The following is a 27,835-nucleotide window of genomic DNA, read 5'->3' on the forward strand; positions in this document are numbered from 1 at the left end:
AAAAAGGAGCTTTGAGCAAGGACGGCCCCGAGGCAGGGGTGAGCAGGAAAGGGCAAGCAGTGACGCGGCACTGGGCTCACATGACAGTCCCAGGTCTGCACGGCCACGCACGTACTGGTGGGCGAATCCTTCAGCCTCTCCGGGCCTCCTTAGTTAGAGCTAAACAAGAGCAAGAATGGCCCAGAAGGTGACTGTGTGGATACGGGAAGTTACCCACCTGAAGCACTTGGTGCCGGACCAGCCAGAGGAGACCTCCGCGAGTGTTCCCCGGCCTGCACCCCGCTCCCAAGACTGCGGGCTTCTCCACATAATCTGAGATCAGGCTAGACGCTGGCCCCTTGGTCCGTGCTGTGAACCATGCTCGTCTGCGTTTTAGAACTCTAAAAGCAAGCAAAACCTGCTCCTTACATAACACGTAGGAAACCAAATTGGTGGAACTAAATGCCGGAAAACATTAACCCTCCCTGACATCCTTCAGAAACTCACTCAGCAGGGCAGGAAAAACGAAGTCTAGGAGGAAATGGGCTGTTAAAAGAGTGGGCACCTCCGGAAGCAGGCCCAAGGGGAGTTCTGACTGCCTTCTCCTTGCTTATCTATACGTTCTCATCTCCCTGTAATGAATACGTTCTCATCTCCCTGCAGGACAGTTTAAAAATACTAGAGAAGGGGCGCCTGGGTGGCTCAGTGGGTTAAAACCTCTGCCTTTGGCTCAGGTCATGATCCCAGGGTCCTGGGATCGAGCCCCACATCGGGCTCTCTGCTCCACGGGGAGCCTGCTTCCTCCTCTCTCTCTCTCTGCCTGCCTCTCTGCCTACTTGTGATCTCTGTCAAGTAAATGAATAAAATCTTAAAAATAAATAAATAAATAAAAATACTAGAGAAAGAAGAGGCCAGCCCGGAGTTAAGCTCCCCTGGCTGCTTCCTCCCCTCCCCCACCATGCCCCCCACCAGTCCTGTGTGTCTACCTGCCCCGCCATGATGTCCAAGAGGAATCCAGCTCCCATGTGCGGAAGGTGTGCGTGTCCTGGGCACTTCCCCTCAGTCCTTACAAAGGGTCACGTGTCTGCTCCTCGCAAGAGCTCTAGGAGGAGGGCACCACGCCCCCCCACCACACAGGGGAAGGAACGGAAGCCACAAAAGGACAGTAACTTGCCCACAGACAGTCCAGTCATGGTCTCCATCACAACGAGGCTGGTTTCCTGCCCCTGAACCCCCACCCTTAGCCTCAACACTCTGCCCTCTCCTAGATGTAGTCCTGGGGTCATCACTGCCTTGCTCTGTCACTAGGCACTGGCTCTCCTGTCCCTGCTGCCACACTGTGAGACAGAAGCCGTGTCCCATGAATCCCCATTGGGAGGATCCATCCCCTGGTCGGGTGTCTAGTACATCTACTGAACTGAGTTATGTCCAACACTAAAGCCCTTGCTCGTGAAACATACAGGTCTCCATTTCTGCTTCCATAAGGGTGATTAGCGGCCACTGATAATTAGAGCGAGATTCATGGTTCTCCCACGTACCTCAGGCAGGTTCCCCTCAGCCACGAGGCAGCTTGTGAAATTGCTCTCAAGGGAAATCTGCATTCGCAGGTGAAGTTCACAGAAAAGGAATGTACACTTTGGGCCTCCACAAAGTCAAGAAAGAACAGATTTCGAATCTCGGGATGGCCACCTGCCGTGGAAAATGGAGATGAGAGTCCAGGCTCCACAGGGAGGAAACGGAGGGAACCAGCCTCAGAAATGGTTAAATCCTTGTTGGGGTGCGGCATCAGAAAGACATGACCGCCGACGGACCCGTGAGCTGGACCCAGGCCCTCGGAGGCTCGTCACCCCCTCCCCTGTCCTTGGAAGGTGGGTTCCCTTGCTTTTCCTGTGCCCAGAGGCTGCTCCAAGGACATGCGTGGAGATGGGGATGTGGTGTTGAGAACACGTGTGTGGTACACGTGACTGAACCTGGTGAGGGTCTCTTTGTCCCCTTTCAAGACTGGGTGTTAGGGCGGGTGCAGGGAACCATTCATCTCACTGCTGCCCCCGACGAGCCAACCTACCAGCCTGGAATGGCCTCTTCCTTCAGTCTCAACCTTTCCTCTGAGAGAGGGGCCGGTTTCATGTTACACCCGGGAAGCTCCGGGACAGCTGGGAACCAACCGTCTTACAATGGTTTAGTAGAGAAGAGATATCTTTCTAAAACCCCAGTACTGGGGCACCTGGGTGGCACAGTGGGTTAGGATCTGACTCTTGGTTTAGGCTCAGGTCATGATCTCGGGGTCAAGCGATCGAGGCCGGCATCTGCTGTTTGAGATTCTCTCTCCCTGTCCCTCTTGTTCTCTCTCTCTCTCTCTCTCTCTCAAAAACTAAATAAATCTTAAAAAAAAAAAAAAAAAAGTCTCCAGTACTGACTCCAGCCTAAGGGCAGAGAGATGACGGCCACAATGCCAATGACGACAGTAACAACGGAAGCTGACGCGCCATGGGACGTGCTATGAATCAGACACCAGAGAAAGACATTACTCTTTCTAACAGTTCAAGAAGGAAAGTACTTATCCCCAGTTTATAAGGAAAGAATCTAAAAAACAGAGAGGTTAAGTGACTTACCCAAGGTCACACAGCTAGTAAACAGTAGAGCTATGTTTTATTCTCCATGTGCAGCTGTCAGACTCCTGTCAGATGGCATCAAAGCTACCTCGGGGAGCGCCTAGATGGCACAGTCGGCTGAGCGTCCGACTCTTGGTTTCGGCTCAGGTGGTGATCTCAGGGTTGTGAGACTGAGCCCCACATCCAACCCCACACTCAGCATGGAATCTGCTTGAGAGTCTTTCTCTCCCTCTCCTTCTGCCCCGCCTGCTCGTGCTCTCTTTCTCAATAAATAGATCTTTTTTCTTAAAAAAAAAAGCTACCTCAGCATTCTGGAATTCCATCCACAAGGCCCCTGACATTGCCATGAGCAAAACGATTAACTAGTCAAACTTCCAATTATTCATCTATGAAAGGACCAGTCTGGTGACGTCCCTGCCAACTAGAGCTCCCATAGTACAAGGAAACAGTGAACACCTAACCCACAACCATATAGAAGAACAGATGATCTTCCCACTAGATTTGCACCAAGGTAAGCAAAAACCACATCAACACTGTCAAAGAACGAAAGTTTTTTGGTTTTGTTTTTTTACAGTTCAATACAATTACACAAGCATCCTGAATGGATACATTCTTATGGGGTGGGCTTTTAGAATTTACTCCGAAGGGTCTTCATCTAAAATAATATATAAATGTTTATCTTTTATCTGCAGACATACAGGTATCTTTCTACCTTGTAAGTCAGAGAGAGAGACCAGGAATCAGTGGGTTCGAGGGGTCACAGGGAGGAGGCATTCAAACAACCCATACTTCTCAACCTGTTTCCTTTATATTGTTTATTCCACATGCAATTCTAAATAAACGCAGTATTTGAGTATAAAATCAATAGCATACTTTACACTGGTATTGGGGAATTTTACAGGCCTAAGTAGGGGAGCCTGGGTGGCTCAGTGGGTTAAGCCGCTGCCTTCGGCTCAGGTCACGATCTCAGGTTTCCTGGGATCGAGTCCCGCATCGGGCTCTCTGCTTAGCAGGGAGCCTGCTTCCCTCTCTCTCTCTCTCTCTCTGCCTGCCTCTCTACCTACTTGTGATCTATCTCTGTCAAATAAATAAAAATAAAAATCTTTAAAAAAAAAAAAAAGAATAGGCCTAAGTACTCTATTTAAAATCGAAAGAACCCATGCTTTTGCAAACCAACTGTGTATCATGCACCATCCTCGTGTCCTGCCAAGGCCTGCCACGAAGTGTCCCTCTGAGGAATGACCCAGCCCTTGGTACTGAAGGACTAGGGCTCTGCCTATAAACACTCTGACCTCAGCTGGAACCAGATCCTTGACTCCCTCCCACAGGTTAGCAGGGGAATTCTCTACCTATTAACGACATGACCACAACACTTTCTCCTTTGGTTTTTTTTTTTTTTTTTCCTTCTGTTCCGTTTTTTTACATCAATGCCCCATTTACCAGAAATGGACTAGAGCAGCATCTTCTGGGGGAGCCTCTCCCCTGCCTTTCTCTTGTTCCAGTTCACTTGGGGGACTTTCTGGAGTGAGACACTTAGGGTGTAGGGGATGTCCCAGGGTCCTAAATGAGAATTACCCATTACCAGCTTGGAAGGTGGCTGAAACTAACAAAGAAACTCCCTCCCTCTCTGTATACCAAACCAAAAAGACAGGGAAAAAAAAAAGCAAACAACCTTACCAGTCAACTCTACCATCCTTCTGTCCACTGCAGGAGACCTTGGATAATCCACAATAAACCATCACAAGAACCCATGAACCAGAAATGAAGGAGTCCTGGGCAATGATCCCACTGAAAACAGCTAGGTCTCCGTGTCCCAGGAGAGTCCCCACTCCCTGCAGATGTGCATAATAATGCCCTTCCCACCAGGTAATACTTGCCAGTATTTAAGAAGCCAGATGAAAGGCACTGGTGAAATGCAAAATGCCTGTTAGTGCCGGGCCCACTGGCTGTCCCTCTATGTTCTCTGCAGCGGTGATTAAAGCACTGGGCCTTCCCCCCGCCTTCCTTACCTTCCCGTGATGTGAGGTTTAATTAATGTGCACTTGGGGTTTTTAAGATCCCTAGATGAAAAGGGGACCAGATGTGAAAGTTATTATTATTCTGTTCAAAGTCCACTAGTAAACTAACATCTGTGCGCAAATTTACTGCATGCCACTTAAAACCGGCTAACAAGGGTCAAACGCCAAAAAAACTCAGGTCTGGATTTCTGAAAGGCTCAGAGACCCACCAGCTGTGGGCAGGGCATGATTTAGGTGCCTCGCAACACACCTGACACGCGCTTCACTTTTCTCAGAACCGAGACCCGGATGAGCACTGGAACCAAAAAGGGACCTGGGGTGGGGGGGGGGGGGGTGACATCATGGAAAGAGTCGAATTTGGTTACAGGCAAGAAGGAGGTTCCCGGAGGCAAAAAACAGGGCCAAATGGAGGGACGGGGATTTTTCTGTTTTGAAGGTAAACAAAACACGGGGCTGCAGAGAACCCTACGTTAAAAAAAGCAAAAAGGCTCAAAGATATAGATTCATTTATTTATTTTGTTAAGAGCTCGGAAGAGAGCGGGAGGAGGAGCAGCAGGAGAGGAACCCAAGCAGACTCCCGGCAGAGCACAGAGCCGGAGCCGGAGTCGGATTCGGGGCTCAATCCTAGAACCCTGAGATCATGACCAGAGCTGAAATCAAGAGCCAGAAGCTCAACCGACTGAGCCACCCAGGGGCCCCTTCTGGGCACTTCTGAATTCGTTCTGAACTCATCTCCGCTAACCACACATGCACAAGGAAAGTCCCTTTCCTCACTCGCTCTAAAGAGATCTGTGCTTACAGAAGGTGAAAAGAGAAATCCTTATTCATAAAGCCCAACAGCACTAGTGGGAGCAATGACACGACCCTCACCGCTCACACTCGGGTTACTGCCGGCCACGGGCTGGAATCGAGCGGTCTCACCCGCTCTCCACACCGCCTGAAACCCAACGCCTGAAACCCAACTCCGATCCTGTCTGATGGCAACCACACCCACAAGCCTCGGAGGGCTTCCCCTCCCCCCGCCGCGGTCCTCCGGCCCCACCCTGTCACCCTCCTCCCCGTCTCACCTCCTGGCTCTCCAGAACCCTCTCTCCACCTGAGCACCAGTGGCCTCCAAGCTACTTCTCCGGCAGGCCAGGCCCCGTGCTTCTATGTCGATCGCTCCATCTGTTAAAAATAACCTCACTTCCTCAACTGCTTAGCATTTTTGCTCCAAAGTCACCCCCGCGGGGGGCCTTTCCTTCACCCCCATTCGAAAGTTCAAACTCCCGACTCTTCCTGGCCCCTTCCTTGCTTCTTATTTCCCTACTGCAGTGATAACCTGACAACATACCCCATGTTTTATTTTGTTTTCTAAGATTTTATTTATTTGACAGAGGGAGATCACAAGTAGGCAGAGAGGCAGGGGGGTGTGGGAAAGCAGGCTCCCTGCTGATCAGAGAGCCCGATGCGGGGCTCGATCCCACGACTCTGAGATCACGACCTGAGCTGAAAGCAGAAGCTTAACCCACTGAACCACCCAGGCACCACAACGTACCCCATGTTCCAACCACTGTTCCCTGTCCGTCTCCCACAGTTACACACATGCAGATTCTTTTGGGTCTTGTTCACTCCTGCAGCCCCGGGACCTAGAAGGGGCTGGGCACGAAGGGAATGCTCGATAAATACGGGCTGAAGGCATGAGTGGTGACTCTGGAAAAGGGACAGATGACCTGCGAGGAGAAACACTGGTATAAACTTCCAGAAAAATCTGTCATCGCTCAGTCCCACGTCATGGGCCCTGTGCACACGGCTCCCCTGGGAACTCCCCTGGGAAAGGGAACAAGATCAAGGCAGGATAGGACGATGTATGGTCTGCAGGCCACAGTATTTTTAAATACTACCGAAGTCAACCCCTCCCTACCCAGGCTCAATGCAGAAAAGTCCCACTAAATGGAATCCACCAAAGGAATAAGTCATCAAAAGCTGCATCCTTGGTACCAACAACATGGGCATAATACAGAATCAGAAGGAAAAAAACACGAACTTGAAGTCAATGCTTTGCTGGCTAGGAAGTGGCCAGGAAAGATTCCCTTCCTCATCGTACCCCAGTTCTCGGAACATCGGGACCTCCCGCTCAATGGGGAATCTTCCGCGCTGTCCCCGCCAGCTGCCGCCCACGCAGAGGGGCTTGCAAAGGACTCTGAGAAGGAATCTAGCTCAAGAGACCTTCGACTGGATATCAGGAAGGGAATTCACACCCATTTTCCTCAATTCCAGGTTGTATGTTGCTACAGAGATGTTATCTGATGGAGTAGTTTAAGGTTCACAAGCAAAACTGAGCAGAATATAGAGTTCTTGAGTGCGTCCTGTCCCCAGACCCGTACAGCGTCATCTACGATCGACATCTCCCTGCAGACCGGTACATCTATTACCCGCGGTGAACCTGCATCGACACATCGTCACCCCCAAATCCAGAGTCTGCCTCAAGGGGCAAGCTTGGCGGTGTACATTGGGCAGGCTTTAACAAATGTATAAGAACACGTATCCCCCATTATAACGATCATACAAAGTGGCTGCATTGCCCTGAAAATCAGGATTTTAATCCCATTCATGCCTGCCTCCCTCCACCAAGCTCCTGGCAACTACGAACTTCTTCCTTTCTCCGTAGTTTTGCCTTTTCCAGAATGCCACAGTGTTGAATCACAGAGAGCGTGCTTTTTAGATCACCTCTCTTCAGTTCCTCCATGGCTCTCGTGGCTTGCTAGCTCATTCCTTCTGAGCGGTGGATAACACGCCATCATCCAGATAACCACCGTTTCCTTCTCCCTTCCCCTACTACTGAAGGGCATCTCGGGTGCCTCCGGGTTGGGGCACTTATGACAAAAGCCACTGTAGACACCTGCGTGCGGGGCCCAGTGCACGTCTTTGCATGATTTCACCAGCATTTTCAGGAAGCAAAACGACAGAGAGAGAGAAATGGAAAGCACAGCTCTCAGGAGGGAAAGCCAAAACAGGCCCGGTACTCTTCATGAAAGTCCCCCTTTCTAAGAACCTTTTTGAGAAATGACATCGGCAAAGAGGTCTGGTTTTAATTTCATACACACATGCATCCATGCCCTACACTGTGGTTTTCTCAAGCCCTTCGAATAGATTTATAAACTCAGAAATGGGAAGTGTTCTGAGTTTTTTCTTTTGTCCCTATTCAGGAACCCTGTCTGTGGGACTTCGTTGTCCATTCCAGGACCCAGAGCCCATGTTTCTCAATGGGAACCATTGGCCTGTGGCTGAGCGCCATCTCCGGGCCTGAATTCCACGAGCCTCTCCCTGAGCACAGCCCACGGCAGGTGCGAAACAATTTGTCGCCTGGGAAATGTGTTTCAAACTTTGAACCAAGTGTTCAGCCAAGATCATGACAAATTTTAAGACAACGATTCATAAAAGTCCCCGCACAGGTATCAAAATTAATTAGGAAAGTAAGCATCCGTTCAACCGATTCCGCCAAAATCCACTTAGAATTACTAAACGAAAAGTATAATAAGAAATGCAGGTATCTCAAGTCAGATAGATCCATGTCTTGGGAAAGGGGAACTCGCCACATCCAAACAGACTGCAGGGGTCAGCCCAAAACTGCTCAAGGAACTACCAGCCACCTCTCGGACAAAGTGTGATAAAAATGATATCCAAGAACCCAAACATGTTTTATGATACACTACACTAGAAACCATTTTCTCAATGATGGCTTACATCAAAATTCACTGTCAACATCTCTAAAACCGAAATGCATTCCTAGTGTCAGAGACCGCACATTGCCATCCTACTCCAGCCTGGGACTCCCCGGCCGGGCCACGCCAGCTTTAAATTCTCCAAACAGATCACAAGGCATTTCAGCGGGCCTTCCTTTTTCCATTTGTACATGTAGACATTCACACAATGTCTACTGCAGGCTGACATTTCGCAGATGAATTTCCCACATCCTGTATTTACCACATTCGAAGCATTCCCGGGCATTCCTACCCACTCCCATTTGTGAGTTAAAAAGAGAACCAGAAAAGGCCAGAGGGATAAACAGACAGGGTCACCTGAACTAAGGTTCTCCCACTTGCCGGAGTGCAATCCAATTTCAAACCTCAGAAATAAGAGGCCGGCGATCTGAGTTTAAATGCCAACTTGAGGTGCTCTGGAGAAGATGGAAATATTTAGCATTCAGAGCTGCTTTTTGCTTTCTTTTAACTATACAGTCCCAAAGAAAAAGGCACCCACATAAAACGTATCCAATCACCAAGAAAAAAGCAAGTACACGCTCCTATGTTCCCTTCACCCGACTCGCAACAAAATGGGGGTGTTTTCTCATTTTGTTTAATTTCTCTGCTGCTGAAAATTACTTCCAGATTCTGCCTCTTCTTTGGTTTCCATTTTCGTCCTACATGAAACCCCCTCTCTCCGGAGTAAAAAGGAAAGAGAGGAAAGAAAACACAACCAGAGGGTGACACAATGTTTTAAGTAGAACACCAAATATATAAAATGCAGCCCACAGCATCTGGGTCTGAAAGAAACACATTTAAATAAATAGTATAGCAAGACGGAGTTAAAAGTTGAGTCTTGAGGGGCGCCTGGGTGGCTCAGTGGGTTAAGCCTCTGCCTTTGGCTCAGGTCATAATTCCAGGGTCCTGGAATCGAGCCCCGCATCGGGCTCTCTGCTCAGTGGGGAGCCTGCTTCCCACTCCCCAACTCTCTCTGCCTGCCTCTCTGCCTACTTGTGATCTCTCTCTGTCAAATAGATAAATAAAATCTTAAAAAAAAAAAAAAAAAGTTGAGTCTTGATACATAATACCCCTATCACAGGCTCTGACTGCCCTATAGAAGGAGATACATGGACATACCCAGGACCCTATCACGTCATTTGCTGCCCCAACAACTAGCTCCCCTGCCGTGAGAGAGTTAGGAAGAGCACATCAGAAACACTGGGTTCACCGGACTTCAGGCCGGTGCTCATCTCTGCTTCCCATTTTATTAAATAAACATCAACTGGCAATTAATGATAACCATTCTGCTTAAATACAAATGACTGCACTTACTGACCTCCCTCACCTAATTTAAACACCACACACACACACACACACACACACACACACAATTCACCAAAACAGAAAAATCACTATGCCCGAGGCAAGCGACAGTTTCCTGCAGTATCAACATCGACACAGGAACCACCCAGAAAAAAAGCCTTCAAACCACCACCAAGGAACTGCGTAATAAAACTCCCACACTCATATTCATGTTATTTATATGATAATTAAAATCACCCTCCAAGGACCTAAGAAAGAGTTGGTTGGTTAGATCTTTTCAAGACTAAACGGCCCAACAGGCATCAGCACAAACTAGGTTTCTCCAAACGCTGGAAAAAATGGACCAGCTGGAGAAGAGCCACACTTGTGAGCATGGCATAACGTAGACGTGTCCAATCACTACACCGCTCATGTGTGACTCATGGAACACTGAGTGTCGCCTGGGTTTCAATTAAAAAAAGAAAAATTAAGAAATTAAAAACTTAAAAAGAATTAAGATGGGGTGCCTGGGTGGCTCCGTGGGTTAAGCCTCTGCCTTTGGCTCAGATCATGGTCTCAGGGTCCTGGGATCGAGCCCCGCATGGGGCTCTCTGCTCAGCAAGGAACCTGCTTCCCCCTCTCTCTCTGCCTGCCTCTCTGCCTACTTGTGATCTCTGACTGTCAAATAAATAAATAAAATCTTTAAAAAATAATAATTTAAAAATTAAAAAATTAAGATAAAAGAAGTGGAACAGAAATACACCTACATTGGATGTTTGCCCCCTGATTTCTTTCTTTTTTTTCTTTTTTAAGATTTATTTATTTAGGGGTACCTGGGTGGCTCAGTTGGTTAAGCGTCTGCCTTCGGCTCAGCTCATGATCCCAGAATCCTGGGATTGAGTCCCACATCAGGTTCCCTGCTGGAGAGCCTGCTTCTCCTTCTCCCTGTTGTTCCCCCTGCTTATCTTTGTTCTCTCTCTCACTCTCATTCTGTCCCAAATAAATAAATAAAATATTTTTAAATTATTTTTATTTATTTATTTGAGAGAGAGACACAGTGAAAGAAGGAACACAAGCAGGGGAGGTGGGAGAGGGTGAAGTGGGCCTCCTGTGGTGCAGGGAGCCCAATGCGGGGCTTGATCCCAGGACCCCGGGACCATGACCCAAGCCGAAGGCAGACGCTTAACAACTAAGCCACCCAGGCGCCCCCAAATAAAATCTTTTTAAAAAAAGAAGATTTATTTATTTATTGGATGGGGAGGGGCCGAGGGAGAAACAAAATCCCAAGCAGCCTCCCCACTGAGCACAGAGCCCAACCCGGGGTTCCATCTCGGGACCCGGATACCATGACCTAAGATGAAATCCAAGAGTTGGACGTTCAACCCACTGAGCCACCCAGGCGCCCCTGTCTCTGGTTTCCTAAAAAGAAAGAAATACTACAAATGCACTGACAGTTCTAGTAACACAGGAAAATGAGAAATGGGAAGAACCACGGAAGCAAGGGGTTGCTGGGAGTGCCGACTGCCCAGGTGTGTCTACCTGGACTTGGCCGTGAGGGGCTGTATCACGGCTACCTCTCTCTGCCTCCCTTTCCTCAGCTGGGAGACTGGGATGCTAACAGCTCACTGGGTTACTGGGAGGATGAAGTGTGGTTAATACATGTTAAGCATTTAAAACCATGCTAGGCAGAGTGTAAGCTCTTAATACGCAACAGAAATTAGTAATATCATTAATAATTTTGCCGATCACTCCACCATCCCACTGCTGAATGGCTCACGTCGTGACCCTTCAAATGTACCGAATTTCTAGACGACAGCGCTCCCGTGGCCCGTTAACTTTCCCCCTGCCCCCCGCATCCTCTCTTCTTCCCTTCTACACCGTAAGCTCCCTGAGGGAGTTCGAGCTGTGGGTCACACCTCACTGAGCCCCCCACCCCCAGAACACCTCCGACAATGATACCCAGAGCCCATCCCCAACGAATGGCTCGGGGGATAAATGAATAAATGAACTAACTGTCCTCCCCCTTCCCAGTCAGTGTGAAGCCTAAAAACTAGACGTCACTGTGCTAACGTGAAGAGATTCCCTTACTCTGGTTTGTCGGGACTTCTGAAAGGCACTAGAAAAACAAAGAGCAACAGTTATTATTACTCTGAGGCTAGAATCAGAAAAGCTTTCCATCAATCTTTGTGGCTCTTGGCTTTTCCACTGTGATGAACTCCATGCTCGCTACACGTGTAGGGTGACTGTAATGACCTCCAGTGTTCCCTGTCAAACTAAAACCACCAAAAAACCGCTGGATGGTCACATACTGTCAACTCTGGATTTTCCTTTCAGGCACCATTCAGCTGCCTCACACACTCCCTGCCTGGGTGTTCTTCATTACCATGCTTCCCGAAATTTCCAAAGCCTTCAGGTCGCCATTACACAGCACGATGCTGCCTGACCAACCAAGAGTCCCACCGATAAGGGCCCCCACAGCTCTCGCCCGCGTCACTGGGCCCTCAGGTACTTTCTCCTCAGCTGCTAGCAAAGCTAACCCAGTCCTCTGGAATGAGTTTTCTTTCTGGCTCTGAAAGTAATTATCTGCAATCCCATCACTTTCTTCCCACCCCCCGCCCCACCCCCTCCCCACCCCAATCCCAGACCATTCACCTTCTCTCATAAGAAAACAGAACTTCAGGAAGCATCAATTAGGAGCAGAGAGAAAAGGCTCTGCTCTGCGCCAACTGGCTTTGTCCCAAGCTAAACGCACTTACGTCAACCTGCTCCGTCACTGCCCCAGCCTGCGGACGGACCAGGGTACCCAGCCTTTCTGGAGTTAAGCTTTTGTTTACCCACTGTCAAGGAGGCATTTCCCAGGCAGCCTCTCTTCCCTCGGAGACTGGCTGCAACTGCCCCTACCCCCTACCCAGGCAACCAAATGTGACATCAAAGGAGCCTCCCGAGTGGCCATCTGTCCCTGCCATGCCAATGTTTATGCAATGTGGGCAGGAGGGGGACAGAACAGCCAAAGGACCTGGGGTGTCCTGCTGCATCCGACATGGGCACCAACATCTCGGGCTATATGTGCTATAGAACAAGACAATGACAAGAAAGTCCCTGGTCCAGCTAAAGGGGCTCCTTCTTCTTACAAAGGTTAAAACTATTTAGCCTTCTTGAGAGTGTTCAAAGAATGGGCTTGATACGTTTCACCTGCAGAGAGGTGTGCGTGTGCATGTGTGTGTGTGCATGTGTGGATAGGTAGCTAAAAATAAAGTCAGATCCTTGATCTTGCAGTTTTTCAAATATTGGACTCCCCACTCACCGAAAGTCCCACCTAAATATGGTACTTCAGGCAATACTGACTTTAACAAATTCAGAAGCCCTTAAATGCTAAGGGGGAATCGGCTAAGATAGAAAAGGAACAGGTCAGAAAAGAACCCAGGAGTCTCAGATTTCTAGAATTAATATGACCACTAGAATCATTATCTAAACACCTGCTTACATCTCGGAAGAGTTGTGGGTTTGGAAGTCAAATAAAACACAGCTCAAATCCAGGGTCACCGCAATGTGTGATTTTAGTGAAGTCATATGGGTTCCACCGACTGGACTTGGAGAGGGGAATGGCACACCCCAGGGTGGCTGGCAGCGGGGATCAGTCACGTACTCTGCTAAAGAACACTTAGCAGAACACCAAGCACACAGTGTATATGGTCTCTTCCTCTCTGCATCTTCAGTTCTGGATTAACCCTCCTTCCTGGACCTTATGGTGGGAGCACACCCAGGAGGCAAAGTATGTCTGAGTTGGCCAAAGAAGGGAGGTCACCGTGGACAGGCAGCCAGCCACCAGCAAAATTCAATACAGTGACTCTGCTGGGGAACATCTTTGTTATCTTCCAAATGGGGTGGGGAGGGGGAGACACTTGACATATTTTACCTACTCTTCACATAAAGCTTGTCAAACTACATCTCAAGCACTGGAAGAAAACCCACATTATTCATCACATAAATCTGCTTAAAATCCCCCCTGGGGTGGGGGGGCTGGCTAGCCACTGTGCTTGAAGCCAAGTCATGAGACAACCACTCTGTGATTCAACTTGAACAGCTGTGGAGTGAAATGCACACAAAGGCTCACACAAAACAGGCTAACAATTTCTAGATTTGCCCCTGGCTTATTTTTCTTTTTCAATTTTGTTCTTCGACCGCATTATTTCCCTTCATTCACAGAACCTGGAAACAACCTTGGCATTTCTTTGGACAGCTCTGACTAGGTTTTGATAAATCTCCAAAGAATCAAGTCACTGAACATTTACCCCTTGGTTAGGGCACACAGTCATAGCTCCCCAGGATTTGCAATCAAATGAGGGCAAAGAGAAGATGTACAGCAGACCCCCCTCATCCGTGGGGTACGTTCCAAGACGCCAAGTGGATGCCGGAAACGCGGACAGCACCAAATCCTACCTATACTGTGTTTTTTCCTATACAAATGCACCTATGATAAAGTTTACTTTATAAAGTAGGCATAGAAGAGATTAACAACCACTGATAAGAAAACAGAACAACGGTAATGCTATACTGTGATAGAAGGTATTTGAATGTGGTCTCACCCTTCTGCTTGTGCTGACCGCAGATGATAGAATGCTGACGTCATGAGATGAAGTGAGGGGAGTGACATGGGCACTGTGACGGGTGCTGGGCTACTAGTGACCTTATTTTCATTTATTTATTATTATTATATTCAGTGAGCCAACAAGGAGTACATCATTAGTTTTGGGGGTAGTGTTCAACGATTCCTTAGCTGCGTGTAACACCCAGTGCTCACCACATGTGCCCTCCTTAACGCCCATCGCCTGGTTACCCCATCTCCCCCCACCCCCCTCCCTTCTGTAACCATCAGTTTGTTTCCCAGGGTCCAGAGTCTCTCGTGGTTTCTTACTGACCTTCTGACAATACGTCAGAAGGAGGATCCCCTGCCTGTGGACCACAGCTGACCCTCAACTGCGGGTAACTGAAACCAGAGATAAGAGGAGACCGCTGTCCAAGGCAACTTCTGACAAGTGTTACTGGCGCTGGGGGGGAAAAGGACAGTAGGCTGGGACAGACTGCAAAGGAGGCGAGGAGGAAGTGGGCTGGAGTTGATACTGAAGGAGGGCTAGGAGGAGGTCATCTTAATGGGGAAAACAGCGGGGACAAATGCCCAGAAAGGGACCCAGTAAGGCTGACTGGGGGAACAGCCTGCGGGCAAGCCGGGCAGTCCCTCATTACATGGGTCATTCCAGAGCTCCCCAAGACAGTCAGTGTAACGCACAACGCACACGGAGGCAAACAAATGGAAAGGGAAAGGCAGCCCTGCCTCAGAGAAACACAAGGGAGCATTCTGGTTAAGAGCACAGACGCTGGGGTCACCTGCGGGGGGGGGCTCAGGTCATGATCCTTGGGTCCTGGAATCAAGCAGCATCCAGCTCCCTGCTCAGTGGAGAGCCTGCTTCTCCCTCTCCCTCTGCCCCTCCCCCGGCTCATGCTGGCTCTCTCTCTCAAATAAATAAAATCTTTTAAAAGGGGCGGGGGACACAGACCCTGGAGACAGAAGACCAGGGTCCAAACACGAGCTCCCTACTTTTTAACTCTGTTCCTTTAAACAAGTTACTTAGCCACAGATGAGAATTCATTTATAGAGAACACCAATTTGGGGAGCAGGGGAAGGAAACGGTCTCTGGAAAGAGGAGAGAGGAAACCTCAGAATTGTCCTAAAATCCACGCACACGCACCTCCCCCCCCCGCCCCCAGTGGTTAGTCCTGGCTAAGGGCTGCCCTGGAGGAACAGGGTTTCCTTGGGGAATACGGGGATCGGGCCCTGAGGGCAGCGGCCCAGCACAGGAGGCGCAGGGGAGCAGGAGGAAGGGAGCAAACGCGCAGGAAAGGTGAGCCCCAGGGGGCGGAGCAAAGGGCGGGGCCAGCCTGTGCTCCCAGGGTCTCAGGGCCGTTTTGTCATTATTGAACTGTTATCATTTCCATCATTTTTTGCGACCCGAAGAAGGCAAATCACCCGATCATGCTAACACCAGGAGATGTAAATACTGAGAGGGAGGTCCCCAGGATGCCGCTGAGAAAGGAGGGGCAGAGGCTGTTGGTCTGGTTCAGGAGCAACAGGTAAGACGGGACCCACAAGTCCAGGCACGATCCGCAAAGCGGGGCCTGCAGCGCCGGCTGGGAGGCGCAGGGGTGCGGGCGGCGGCATGCAGGAGCGCGGCCGCGACGGCCCCGGAACTCCGCATGGCCGCTGCCTGGAAAATTACAAACAGACCCGCCACAGGATCCAGCCAGCCCGCTGCCCGGTGCTGTGCATGGGAAAGAAAAGGAAGCGGCTCTCAAACAGGTGGTCGCACCCCTCCCCAACCCTGTGCACTCAGCAGCCAAAACGCAAAATCCGCCTGAAATGTCCAGCGCCAGATGAATGGGGAAAAGATGCAGTGTAGACGCACAACATGGTATTAGCCTTTAAGAAGAAGTCCTGCGATATCGCAACAACATGATGAACCCTGGGAACATTCTGCTGCGTGAAAGAAGCCAGTCACGGGGGCGCCTGGGTGGCTCAGCCGGTTAAGCGTCTGCCTTCCGCTCAGGTCATGATCCCAGGGTGCTGGGTTGAGTCCCAGGATCCCGGCTCAGTGGGGAGCCTGATTCTCCCTTTCTCTCTCCCTCTGCCCCTCCCCTGCTCTCTCACTCACTTGTGCTGTCAAAATAAATGAAATCAAGAAAAGAAAGAAAAAGAAAAAAAGAAAGAAAGGAAGAAGAAAGAAAGTCACAGAAAGACAAATGCCACAGGATTCCACTTACTTGAGGAATCTAAAACCATCTAACTTTAATGGGAGCAGAGTGGGGCTTGCCAGGAAGAGGGAAGGGGAAGTTGCTAATCACTGGGGACATCATTTCAGTCATGCCAGATGACTGTGTTCTGGAGAGCCACTGTTAAGATACTGTACCTACAGCAACTCACACCGTGTTGTGCATTTAAAGATCTGACAAGAGTGTGGGTCTCAGGCGAAGTGCTCTTAGTACAGTAAAATCAAAAGTAAACAACAACTCGGGGAAGAACGGTACATCAGGAAACATCTGTGATTCCTCCTCCCCATCAAGTCAGTGGTTGCCTATTTTGTTCAAATTCGGGAGGGGCCAGCCTCCTACCAAACCCTGGTAAAGGATGAAAACAGTGCGGCGTGCTACCTACCTAAGAAGGCTCAGGTGGGTTTGTTCATGTTCATAACTCTACAAGTCTGTAGAGTTATAAAGACCCCGTTGGTCTAAGTGGTTCTCCTCCCCAGGAAGTAAAGGAGGGTGGACATGCCGCTGTCCCCACCTGGCAGAAGGGAAACTAAAGCACACACAACCCCTCCTGGGACTCAGCCACGCCAGGGGGTAGAGTTATTTCTTTGCCCTGAATGCCTGACATGTGGCATGTTTGTGGCCTATTCCTTTGAGTGGGAATCTCCTTGCCTGTCGTGCCATGAAGGCACCAGTCTGAGAGTATCAATCTGAGCGAGCCCTCCACACAGTACTTATTCCCCGATATCCAAACCCACTTCACCGATGAGACAAAAGTTCTCCCTGCCTGCTGAAAATAACACAATCTCAGTGCACCCGGGTGGCTCAGTCAGTTAAGCATCTGCCTTCAGCTCAGGTCGTGATCCCTGGGTCCCGGGATCAAGTTCTGTGTCTTCCAGCTCAGCGGGGAGCCTGCTTCCGACTTTCCCCCCTGTTCCTGCTCTCTCTCTCGCTCTAAGATTTTAAGATTTTAAAATCTTAAAAAAGGGGGGGGGCACCTGGGTGGCTCAGTGGGGTAAGCCTCTGCCTTCTTCTCAGGTCATGATCTCAGGGTCCTGGGATCGAACCCTACATCAGGCTCTCTTGCTCAGCAAGGAGCCTGCTTCCCTCTCTCTGTCTGCCTACGTGGTGATCCCTCTCTCTCTCTCTGTCAAATAAATAAATAAAATTAAAATAAAATAAAATCTTTAAAAAAAAGTAACATGATCTCACATTGAACAGCCCCAGAAAAAGCCCATTCTGATACCAAGTTTCCCCTAGTACAGTCCAAAACAATTCCTTCTTCTCCTTTTTGGGTATCATAAAGGCAGACAAAAGAGATTCCAGGAAGACAAAGGTAAGAGGCTCATTACCCTGTGAAGTGTCTGAAATAATGTAATCTGAGAATAATGTAAAGGGAATCTTTTTCCTCCCAAGTCAAGGCATAAGGAATCAAGGCAAGTCAGTGGTCATTTACAAGGGGGCAGACCCACCCATGGTGACCCTGCCGCGGGAGATACACCACTACACCCTCTTTGTCAAGCCCGAAGGACTGGCTTGTCCATGGAATGACCCAACAATGGGACCCGACTCCTCTGAATGTTCCCAGGAAACCAATTTCAAAGCCTCAAACTGCGAATGGGGCAAATCAGCAAACCCTGTTTCCATGAAAACAGCAGTCACATATAATGAACCTCCTGTTGTCCCTGGACAGGAGGATTTGAGCACAGTCCCAAGGGGAGAAGGTCTTTAAAAGTTTGAGTTCTTCTTTCAAACCCTGTGCGAATGCCCCTATTACCCCATCCCACACGGAAGACGCTTCTTTCAAGATCTCCAAATGGACCATCTAGAGGGGCTGCTCATCACGTCCCAGGAAGAGATAGCATTCAGAGTTTCACACCCCATGTACCGACCCTCCTCTCCTCCTGGCTTTCAGGTCTACAAAGGTGGGCCTCACTCAGTCCACACCGGTTCTACCTACACGAGCAGACACAGGAAAATAATGGGTTTTGTCCTCATTTTTTTATATAATTCTAGAGGCTGCAGGATTGTCCTCTGAAACATTAACAGGATAACACGCAAGAAGAACTGTGTGTTACAGACACTTGATAAATCACTATTTAGTATTCGTATGTCAATAATCAGAGAAGTATTTACCAGGTCCTTATTCAACCACAGCTTTGTAGAAACCACTCTGGCCACGGTTATTCCTGCCCACAAGAATCTCTGAATTTACACAAGTCAGAAATCTCAAACAATGGAGCCTACAATTCTAACGGATCACGTGCTTCACTACACGGAACACCCCCACCCCGTTCCAACCCCACCCCCAGCCCTTAAACGAGTAAAACTTTCCAAAATCCATGATCTCTCCACCCCCTCCCCCAAGTTTTACCAATGAAGGCCAGGCCAACACTTGTTTTCAAGCAACAGAATCAAAATAAACCGGAGGCGTGCCGTTGCAAAACACTTACAAAGACTATACGCCTCCTTGTTCCCCACTCATAAAAGCCCCAACCAGGACAAACAGCAGCACAGTTACTCAGCACACCGGGTCAGAGCGGACAGGCCAGACCGCAGGTAGTCAACCTGTCCGTCTTCGAAAATCACTTCCCAGCTGAGGCCGATTCACTACACAAAATGGAAACCAACACTCACTCCTTGGGCAGAGCAGTGCCAAGCCTTCCCTGGTGGACAACCCCTTCCCCTCGCCCACTCTGCCCCTTACACAATTAGACACCTAAAGAAACATTCACTAATGAGGCCATATATAGCCCAGGACCTTTTTTCAATTGAGAGACCCCAGGGAGAACGAAGAGCTTAAAGTTGCATGACTTCAATAATGCCACAGTCCTGGAGTAGTACCCAGCCGACCCCCTCTGCCCCACGTCTCTCATTTCCCTTCTTGGTTATGAGGTCCGCCGTAGCCTTCAACCATCCACACTTCCTTTCAACCATCCACACCTCCTTCAACCATCCACACTTCCCCCAAAGGACAGAAGAACTTTTGGCGCTACAGAAACATTCTCAGAAAATGCAACAGCCATAGAAAACAGACACAGTTCTGATTAGCACCGTCTGTTTCCCGGTTGACATTCCCACCAACCCTGCACGGGGCTTCCCTTTTCTCCTCTGCCTAACACTTGTTATTTCTTGTCTTTTGGGTAGTGAGATGGTGGTGTCTTGTTGTAGTTTTGATCTGCCTTTCCCTGATGGCTAGGGATGTTGAGCATCTTTTCTAGAGTCACGAGAATTCTGGAGTAACTAAATCGAACAAGCGCTGCCTTCACAGAAACAACCCCACTAAGTTACATCCCAGTCTCTGCCAAGTTTTGAGCTGCATACTCATTTCATTGCTAGAAAGGAAGGAAGAGGATAAGGAGGAAGGGAGGAGCAGAGGGAGGGAGGGAGGAAGGAAGGAAATAATAGAGCAGTGAGACCCTCAAGGAAGTGAGATAAACTGAAGGAAAAAAAAATAATAATCCCGGAAAGGTAAGGTAAAAATGGGAGTGGAAAAAAATACAGCCAGGATACCACCAATCAACCGGGATAAGAAGACGAAAATACTGGAAATATGGAAAGTGACCCTAGTAACCCAACTGCCCATAATGAAGAGAGAACAGATGGGAGAAGTGTCTTTGTCTTACTCTGTTGCAATAACCTTTCCCATTTCTGGAAGGAAGGCACTGAGAGGAGTTGTGAGGGCAGAAGTACAACCAGAAAGGGCAGGGTGGGGAAACGAGCAATGTCCTATAGTGTATTAAGTGCTGCTTTTGTCTAACTCACAAGACAGGTGCCTGCAATGAATACTCAGCCAGAAATCTCACAACAGGGGCGCCTGGGTGGCTCAGTTGGTTAAGAGTCCGACTCCCGATTTCAGCTCAGATCAGGAGCCCAAGGTCTTGAGATCGAACCCAGAGCTCAGAGCTCAACAAGGAGTCTGCTTGATGATTCTCCCTCAGCTCTTATGCACATGCACACTCTCTCTAAATAAAAAATAAAGCTTTAAAAAAAAAAAAAAAAAGGTAAGACGTTGCACCAACCAGCCCCCTAAGCAGTTTTCATTACTTCCACCTCACAGGAGGGGAAATGTAAGCTCGGAGGGGTTAGGCAATTTTAGGGCTAAAAGTGATAGAGCAAGAATTCAGATCCAGGGGCACCTGGCTGGCTCAGTCAGTAGAGCGTGTGGCTCTCGATCTCAGAGTCACGAGTTCAAGCCCCACCTAGGATGAAGAGATTACTTAAATAAATTCTGGAAAAAAAATGCAAAAAGAATTCAGACCCAGCTCTTTCTGACTCTAAAATTCTTGTTCTTATACTGTCACAAACTCAGAAAGATTTTTCTGAGAAAACGTTAAAAAGCCAAGACTCATGCATTAAATATGAACCAAAACGCAACTTTCTTCCTCAGTCATTACAGCAAATTTGCTCTACCCTCATACAAAGTAAATCTGTATTGTAGGTTGAAAGCAACAACAATTCACAGGAAATTACCAGTAAATCTTATGTAAATTCTAGCTGGATGTTTCCACAATTTCACAGGGTGTGCCCCAGTGACTCCTCCAAACCCACCTTAGAACAATTTGATCCATTGGGTATGAAACTCAAAGAGCACAAGGTATGTTTTAATAAAACCAAGAAACATGATTTCCAAGACACAGAAAATAAATACATAATGTCTGTCTCCCTACAGCTAGGAGACTCAGTTACTTAGTTTTAAAGGCTCTTAAAATCTTTTTTGACAGTGTTCCACAGCACAGGACTTTTTAAATGCGTGTAAACTTAAGAAAAGAGGCAGTATTTTTGTTTCATTTAAAATACAAACAAAAACCAAAGTTGGTTCTTTCAAATGTCAATAAAATTGTTAATACATTAGCAAGACTGATCAAGAACAAGAAAAGCACAAATAGCCGATGCTGGGAATGAAAAAGGAAACGTTTCAGGGCGCCTGGGTGGCTCAGTTGGTTAAGCATCTGACTCCTGATCTGGGCTCAGGTCCTGATCTTAGGGTCCTGAGATGGAGCCCCGTGCTGGGTGTGGAACCTGCTTAAGATTCTCTCTCTCCCAAGGGGCACCTGGGTCGCTCAGTGGGTTAAAGCCCCTGCCTTCAGTTCAGGTCATGATCCCAGGGTCCTGAGATAGAGCCCCGCATCAGGCTCTCTGCTTAGCAGGGAGCCTGCTTCCTCCTCTCTCTCTCTCTCTCTCTCTCTCTATCTCCCTCTGCCTGCCTCTCTGCCTACTTGTGATCTCTGTCTGTCAAATAAATAAATAAAATCTTAAAAAAAAAAAAGATTCTCTCTCTCCCTCTGCCCCTCCCCACCCAAAGAAAGAAAGGAAAAAAGTCTTCTAAAATATTATACAAGGATATTTTGTACAACTTCATACCAATAAATTTTAAAATTTACATGAACTAGGAAACTTCCTATTTAAAAAAAAAATACTTACTAAAACAAGATAATCTTAAGTGGCCCTATTCCTGTTAAACAAACTGAATCTGTAACTTCGGAAACAAACAAACATACAAAAATCAGGGTCAAACCAGGATATTTATGGGAAAGTAAGGAGTCCTTTAGAAAAAAATAGTGAGACAAAAATTATAATATTCTCTCACACCTACCTGCACCTACCTAGTTCATATAGCGGAATTAATCCAATTTCTAATGTCTGCATGAAACAGTCCCATGTGACCAAGTCTAGATATCTTTATTAGTAATATACTTCCTCTCTCTGGCGAAGGATTATGGTTCCATAAAACTCCTTGTGAGCAAGGGTCTGTTAGTGAGTTTCACCAGCACCATCACGAGATCCAGTCTGGTTGTCTTTCCTGTTGAGTGAGTTGCTACAGACTTCTTGCGGGGCGGGGGGGGGGGGGGGGGGGGGGGGGGGGGGAAGCGGGCCACACACTTCAGGTCAGCCATCAAGTTCACATCTGCATGGCCTGTTCTGTCTCGATCCTCAAGGAGCTAGAACACAGGGCTCTGGCTGTTGTGACAGCCTAGACCATGCCACCTATTGTTCTTCCCTGGGACGTGCCTGCTTTGGCTTAAAAGTCATTTATGTCGTTTTACTTCTGTCTCACTAACTTCAGGAAAGCTGGAAGGTGAAAGCAATCTAAGTAAAACTATGGCCACAGCACCCTGTCCCCTGTGCCATTCTGATTATCAGGATCATGCTAAAATCCAGCTCTGCTCACCCTCCTAATTGCACCTACCCCGGATCTGAGAGAAAAGGAAATCTGATTTTCTATAAACATAGTAACAGCCATCCATTTCTTTACTTCCACGAAGGTGTCCTAAAAATAAGACAATTCTCTAAAAATTCATAGGGGGGATTAGTTTACAACACACACACGCGCGCGCGCGCACACACACACACACTCAAACACGCAGCTCCCACTTCTCTATACTAACCTGTTGACTGGATATAAAATAGGTAAAACAGGTAAATTAGCCCAAAAGCCTCCATCAGATCCCCATGCAGTGAGCGAATAATACAAAGCTCTAAAAGGGGCTTCAAATAAAACCTAAAAATTGTCTGCCGGCAACTTTACCTTCAGCCAAGTTCATCATTTGCTGGAACCTATATTAAGCGTCACTTGCAATGATCCCGGGTGCCAGCCTCCACCCAAACTTCCTCTCCCCACCCCACCCAAATCTGACTTAGGCAATCGACCTGCAGATAAAGCGGCTGCCACAGAAAAATGTATTCTTTTCAAAAAAGTTCCAGATACACGAGTAACACCTCAGTACTAGGAAGTCTTGAGCTGAACTAAATCAGACACCCCATTAATGAGAAACTCAAGACTTCTGATGGCTCCCCACAGAGTTCCCACACCCACCCAGGGGCTGTCCCGCGCCCCGGCTTCAAAACATTCCCTTGGAAATACTGACTCCCAAGCCTTTCAGGGGATACGGACCGCGCAGCCGGACAGCGGGGACAGCGGGGACACCTCTGGTGAGTGACGTGATCCCGCAGCCTCCCTCCCGCCCTACCCCTTAAGATCCCTGGATAGGAAGGCAAAGGGGGAACGGGAAAGGTGAAGGGCTCGCAGAGCCCCAACCCTTCACCCTGGGGCCAGAAGGCACACGGGCGGCGCCCCCGGGGTGTCCCAGCACAGCGTGGAGCCGCCGCTCACCGATCCCGCTGGGCGCGGGGCTCCGGGCGCACGGGTCCCCCCGCCCCGCCACCCCGCCGCCCCACCGCCGAGCTCGGGGGGGCCCCAGCGGCCTCCCCGGCCACAGCCACCCGGGCTGCGTGCCCTCACCACCAGCACAAAGACCTTGGGCGGCCGAAAGAATGGGCTTGAAATTCACGCTCACCAGCGCTCCGCAGGGCGCACATGCCTCCCGGTCTCGCCGCACGTCTCCCAACTTCCAGCCACCGAAATGAGGAAGCAGCGCCTTCCCCGGCTCCTGGCAGCGGGAGTGGGCGTAACTTGTGAAGTTTCGTGCTGTGATGAATCTGGTCATTTGGGTGTGTTGGAGAGGGTTTGTCGCTCCTCCCCACCCACCGTCGCCTCCCTCCTCTCCACCTCCTTCCCCAATTTAATTTTCCCCCTCGGCGTTCGCGAGACCGAGAGCTCAGGCTGGCTGTCTCCAGACTCTGAGCTCCTCACAACCTTGGGGGAAATTTTATTCCTAACAGGCCTGAACCATTTTATTTTATTTTATTTTATTTTATTTTATTTTATTTTATTTTATTTATTGGTGGCAGCACAGGGCAAGAAGGCTTTTATTTAAAAAGCTAGAAATCTTAAATAATTGTAGGATGCCCCCTCTGCACAGACAGGAATGTGGGCAGGTGAGCCAGTAGAAACTTAATTCCTAAATATCTACTTAAAAGGGGGGGGGGCAGAAAAACAAAAAGCAAACCTCTAACTGGCTATGGTTCCTTTAAAACTTACTACAAAAGAATTCGAACATGCAAAAATATATTTGCAAATCAGACAGTGAACCCTCAAGTATCCATTATACAGAAAAAAAAATTTTAAATTACCAATATAGTTGGAGCATCAGTAAACTCCTCCCTGAAATATATCCCCCTCTCCCTCCCCCTAGAAAAATAGCTGCCATAAACTTGAGTTCCCATGAGCAATATTCATACCACAATTTCTAGGCACTGTAAAGGACACCAGCTAACTTCAAAGTCCACCCAAAAGCAATCCAACGACCATCCCTTTGCTAGCACTGACCTTGATTCCGAAAGAGAAGTTTCATTAAATAACACTAAAAAAATGACCACACACGTTAAATGAAGCCTCAGGTGGCCGGTTAAAGAAAATGAAGGAAATCACAAGATAAGAAAATAGGAGACCTGGAATGACAAGTGGAGGCCATATCTGAAACAGGTGAAGCATTCATGGATGAAATTGATAGATTAATAGAACATTGTCACTTTACAAGGTTAATAGCTGTGTCAAGGCCAAGGATACTGACCCACACTTGCAAGGGGCTTTCCTCAAGAACCCAGACTGCAAAAACAGAAATACAACATTCATTAAAGAAGTCCTAATTACTCAAATGCCTGCCAGAGTTGTAGGCTGGGAGCAACACTCAGAAAAGGGAACTTTCAAGAAAATGATGATAAAACATTAATGATAACATAATGATGATTCCACATAATAGTGGAAACCATGATACACCCAAAACTGACTCATATAAATATTCATATATATATATACATATATATATATATGTATATATATATATGAAGAAGGAGATCCTAGCTCATCTTTATATTCCCAGTAACTTGAGCAGAGGCTGGCATAAGGATAAAATTAAATGAATGAAGCCAATGAACAAAAGAATGTCCACAGAGAATTCTGAAGGAAGAGAGTGAAGAGACTGGATACATGAAATCAGCAGGAAAATGGAAGTGACTTTGCCCAGTGGGAACATTCAACAATCATGAAGACATTTGTTGTCATCACAACTTGGGAGAAGCTCTTGGCATCGAGCAGGCAGAAGATACGGATGCTACCTGGGAAAGCCTACCACAACAAAGAATTATCCAGCCCCCAAATGCCAATACCGCTGGCTAATGAGAAGCCCCGGGAGACAGACTTCACTATCAACGGTCAGTGAATGGATTCATTCCATATATGATTATCAATAGCAGGAGAGAAGACTCTCCCGGGACTTATAAGAATATACAATAGTGTTTCTCCTCCTTTTCCACTGTGCAGCATCTGATGAGGGCTGGACCACCTGCGTGGGATCAGAGATAGTGGGCACTGGAGTCAGAAGCAGGAAACCATTAAGGCTTGAGGGCACAGCCTCAAGCCTATGCACTCGAGAAGCTAAGGACCTGTGTCAAATTTAGATGGAAATAATCAAGAAGGGGGTGGGGAGGAAGATGACATAAGGGGGGAGGGTGTGTATCAGCTTTAGAATCACAGATAGCATGCCTGTGGGGGAGGACGCAGGGTAGGTGCTGGGAAAGATCCACAGACAAAACCTGCTTATCGAAGGCACCAAGAGTCATTTCTCCATTGACAGTCCCAAGCAGGGGAGACACTCCACTGAGAATAGGAAGAATGTTTAATCTGATTACAGCTTATTGAAAAGAAAGTTACAAATCACTTCCGGGGGGGGGGGGGGGAAGAGGCAAGCCCTCCCGTGTCTACGCGGCAGGGTTAAGAACCTACAAAGTGAACACATCTTTTCTACAGGTTTTCTGGTCTCATCGTTACCTAAGAAGTGTTTCTTTGAACTCTAGAATGCCGAGAGAAGTCTTGTTCTTGCTCAGTGTTTCTCAAAACGGGGCACATGGGACAGTGGGTTTGCTCCCCTCGAACTCCCTCGGAGCCTCACAGATAGTCAGTAGGGGATAAATGCACGTGGATGGAACGGAAGCAGTCTTCACCTCATTGCCCATCTCTCAGGCCAGTAAGTAAAGACTCTCCTATAGTTGCTTCTGGAGGAATCCACAGGGCACCTCGAGTTCAAGAGGCTGAACCAACTGTGAGCCCACAGAAAACCCGCTGGTTCCATTCAGTGGCGGACAGACCACGAAACAGCTGACATCGGTTGAAGCTCACAACCTCAGGACCCAAGAGGTCCTCAGGCAGCGGCCACCAGCCTCCCAGGGGAGCTGCTCTTGGCATCAAAGGAAGGACGCCAAGCTGGGGGTCCCCTCCGCACACCTGTGAACAAATGGGAGGGACAGAGGACGCCCTATCCCTCTTCAGGTCACCAGCTTCTTTATCTGCGGCTCTGAATGCCATTAGGTCTTGCTTCTTAAAAGCAATTTAGGAAAAGAAAATGTGAGCACAGCTACGAGTCTCACAGAAAGCAATGCACTTAACCAGAAATGTACGGTGTTTCTGTTCCGAAGAAATGCAACCAGTAGAGGGAGCACAGTTGACTTTCGTGCTTTGCAATTTCCCAAGGCGGGGCGGGAGGGGGGGGGTGTTAAATGACGCAAGTCACAAAAACAACCAAACGTTAACACAAATAAAATGATTTATGGGAAAATATTTTGAAAAACTCGAAGCCATGACACCCTTAATAAGGCATTTGTCCTAGTCGTGGATATTTACACAAGAGCTAGCTACCCAGATATAAGACTATATAATGAATACATAAATATATGGTGGAAAACATTTGGTACGTGGGGGGAAACTCAGAAAGGGTCAGACGGCTCTCCTTCCCTTTGTCAGTTGAACTGATGCTCAGAAACAAAAAACTATGACGAGTTTGTTTTCCCCGTAGACTCTCATTCAGGCTTTATCTTGCTGTTTTATAAATTTGTCCTACAAGAACTGACTCATAAAATTCCTTTCAAATTGTGTTCTCAATGACACCAATGCCTTCTTTACAGCAAGACTCTTCTGGATTTCTGTTCAAGGGTCTTCAGAACCAACCGGATCCAAGATCGGGGCAGCAAAATGGAAAAAGGGTTGCCATCCGCTGGGCGGACAAGGTCCAAGATGTGGACACCAGCAACTCCACACCTACGGAACGTACCTGTCCCTTCCTTTCCCAGCTCACGGAGACAGTAAGGTGGGTTCCCAGGCACAAGGCAAACAAGCGCCCACATCAACCCACCGTCCCTCTGTCACCTCGCAACAGCAAACAGCACCACAGGTGGAGAGAAAGAGCGTTCTCCTCCTCGAGTAGGTGAAGCCCCGCAGGGGTGTTCATGAATTCGCAGATGATCTGAACCAAAGCGAGGACTCCCCGGCATCATCGCAGACCCAAACCCAGATCCCATTAATCATACAGTATCAAGGGGCGCCTGGGTGGCTCAGTGGGTTAAGCCGCTGCCTTCAGCTCAGGTCATGATCTCAGGGTCCTGGGATCGAGTCCCGCATCGGGTTCTCTGCTCTGCAGAGATCCTGCTTCCCTCTCTCTCTCTCTGCCTGCCTCTCCATCTACTTGTGATCTCTCTCTGTCAAATAAATAAATAAAATCTTAAA

General features: G+C 48.3%; 1 protein-coding gene across 2 annotated transcripts in view; it reads right to left on the bottom strand.

Moving 5' to 3' along the window:
• LOC111155650 (T-cell lymphoma invasion and metastasis 1) overlaps positions 1-23,952 on the bottom strand; it is a 200,621-nt gene extending 176,669 nt beyond the window's left edge. For both annotated transcript variants that reach the window (XM_022515945.1, XM_022515944.1), the window contains exon 1: positions 23,736-23,952. The gene's annotated coding sequence lies outside the window, so the exon portion shown is untranslated. The remainder of the gene's footprint in view (positions 1-23,735) is intronic.
• Between the last annotated feature and the right edge of the window lie 3,883 nt (positions 23,953-27,835).

The sequence above is a fragment of the Enhydra lutris genome, unplaced genomic scaffold (genome assembly GCF_002288905.1).
Source record: "Enhydra lutris kenyoni isolate GAN:26980312 unplaced genomic scaffold, ASM228890v2 scaffoldscaffold43, whole genome shotgun sequence".
Classification (NCBI taxonomy): Eukaryota; Metazoa; Chordata; class Mammalia; order Carnivora; family Mustelidae; genus Enhydra; species Enhydra lutris.